This window comes from Otolemur garnettii, unplaced genomic scaffold (assembly GCF_000181295.1).
Source record: "Otolemur garnettii isolate 467f Iridium unplaced genomic scaffold, OtoGar3 scaffold00051, whole genome shotgun sequence".
NCBI lineage: Eukaryota > Metazoa > Chordata > Mammalia > Primates > Galagidae > Otolemur > Otolemur garnettii.
The window spans coordinates 9,463,919-9,466,553 of record NW_003852446.1 but is presented as its reverse complement, the minus strand read 5'-3'; the positions used below and the strand labels follow the sequence as shown (position 1 = coordinate 9,466,553).

The window sequence follows — 2,635 nt, the reverse complement described above, 5'->3', positions numbered from 1 at the left end:
AAAAAAAAAAGCAGAGATGAGTACTTGCAACACAGACTTTATGGTCTCCAAAGATGAAAATATTTACTATCTAGTCCTTTACAAAAAAAGTATGCTGATCTCTCCTCAGGGCCAGGCCTATAGTGAGGCAAGTGCAAACTTTAAGGGGAAGCCAAAAAACTCAGTAATTAAGGGGCCAGGCACAGTGGCTCATGCCAATAATTCTAGCACTCTGGGAGGATGAGGCGGGTGGATCCCTTTAGCTCAGCAGCTCAAGACCAGCCTGAGCAAGAGCAAGACCCCTGTCTCTTAAAAAACAGAAGAAATTACCAGGGTGTGGTAGCAGGCGCCTGTAGTCCCAGCTACTTGGGAGGCTGAGACAGGAGGATCGCTTGAACCCAAAAGTCTGAGGTAGCTGTGAGCAAGGCTGATGCCATGGCATTCTAGCCTGGGAGACAGAGTAAGACTCTTGTCTCAAAAAAAGAGGACGAGGGGCGGCGCCTATGGCTCAGTGGGTAGGGCACTGGCCCCATATACTAGTAGGTTTGAACTCGGCCCTAGCCAAACTGCAAGAAAAAATAACCAGGCATTGTGGCGGGTGCCTGTAGTCCCAGCTACTCAGGAGGCTGAGGCAAGAGAATCGCCCAAGCCCAGGAGTTCAAGGTTGCTGTGAGCTGTGATACCACAGCACTCTACCAAGAGCAATAAAGTGAGACGCTGTGTCAAAAAAAAAAAAAAAAAGAGGAGGAGAGAGGAGGGGGGAGAATAGAGGGGAGGAGAGAAGACTCAATCAAGATAAATATTTAAATTCAGTATTAAACAAAAAGTGAAAATTGATTTTGTCATTTTGTTCCACATTGATCAACAACAACAACAAAAAAATCCATGGGCAGCACCTGTGGCTCAGTGAGTAGAGTGCTGGCCCCATATACTGAAGGTGGCAGGTTTAAACCTGGCCCTGGCCAAACTGCAACAAAAAATAGCTGGGTGTTGTGCCAGGCACCTGTGACTCCAGTTACTCGGGATGCTGAGGCAAGAGAATTGTCTAAGCCTAAGAGCTGGAAGTTGCTGTGAGCTATGACGCCAGGGCACTCTACCGAGGGCGATAAAATGAGACTCTGTCTCTTAAAAAAAAAAAAAAAAAGCCCATGATGAACAAAATACCAAAATTTTAAATGAAAACAAGCTCAGAAACAATGTTATGCCAAGCCAACAAAAAAAAAAAAGTAATGGTAAAGCAAGAAAAAAAAATCAGTAATATTGAGTATGCCTTTATTTAAAATGAATATATTCTGGTCACAACAATTTTGTGTATTTACGTCAAAAAAAAAACCCCCCAAAACTTACATGAAAGCATTTATCCTGATTATTGAGTTTTTTGGCATACATCACCCTTAAACTTTGGGCCCAAAATGAAGCCAGCCTTGTCTCTCCCTAGTCTCAGCCCCATAAACATCACTAGACAGATGTCAGTATTGTCTGATAAAGAACTAGGATGTATGGGGTGGTGCCTATGGCTCAGTGAGTAGGGTGTCAGCCCCATATACCGAGGGTGGTGAGTTCAAACCCAGCCCTGGCCAAACTGCAACAAATAAATAAACTTAGTTTAAAAAAAAGAACTAGGATGTGCAATTATATTCAGAAAACAGAGAACAAGTCCATGTGTTTTAGAGAGGTAATTAAGAATCCTTGGCTGGGCACCAACCTCCTGCCTGTAATTCCAGCACTTTGGAAAGCCAAGGCAGGAGAATTGCTTGAGAACAGGAATTTTTTTTTTTTGCAGTTTTTGGCCGGGGCTGGGTTTGAACCCACCACCTCCAGCATATAGGGCCAGCACCCTACTCCTTTGAGCCACAGGTGCTGCCCAAGAACAGGAATTTAAGACCAGCCTGAGCAAAAATAAGACCCCTTTTCTACCAAAAAATAAAAAAATTAGTAGGGTGTGGTAGTACACACCTATAGGCCCAGCTACTCAGGACAATCACTGGAGCCAGGTGTCTGATGCAGCAGTGAGCTATGATGCCACCACTGCACTCCAGGCAAGAGAGTGAGACTCTGCCTTTAAAAAAGAATGGCTTTGGCCCTACCTAACAACAGAAACAACACTGTCTGAAAGGACTTTTTTTTTTTTTGCAGTTTTTGGCCTAGGGCTGGGTTTGAACCCACCACCTCTGGCATATGGAGCCAGCGCCCTACTCCTTTGAGCTACAGGCACCGCCCAGTCTGAAAGGAATTTAGTAAGCCAAGGAAAAGAATCCTTTAAATCCACCAGGTTGTGTTCCCTTCCATTCTGCTTATGCAATACTTTTTTTTTTTTTTTGTAAAGACAGATGCTCACTTTATCACCCTCGGTAGAGTGCTGCGGCATCTCACAGCTCACAGTAACCTCCAACTCCTGGGCCTAGGCAATTGTCCTGCCTCAGAATCCCAAGTAGCTGGGACTACAGGCACCCACCACATCGCCTGGCTAAATGTAATACTTTTAATTTAGAAAACTTGCATGTAAATATTTTAAGGTAGGTTTGAATACTTTTTTTCAAATTATCAATAATAAAACCAATTAGCAATTAGGTTCATTAATATGTTGCCTAAGTATTTCAAAAAGCACAAAACACTGGCTCGGCGCCTGTGGCTCAAGTGGCTAAGGCGCCAGCCA

General features: G+C 43.9%; 1 protein-coding gene across 1 annotated transcript in view; it reads right to left on the bottom strand.

Annotated features, from left to right (window-relative positions):
* EIF2S3 (eukaryotic translation initiation factor 2 subunit gamma) overlaps positions 1–2,635 on the bottom strand; it is a 29,378-nt gene that overhangs the window by 24,016 nt on the left and 2,727 nt on the right. The gene's annotated exons all lie outside the window — the stretch shown is intronic.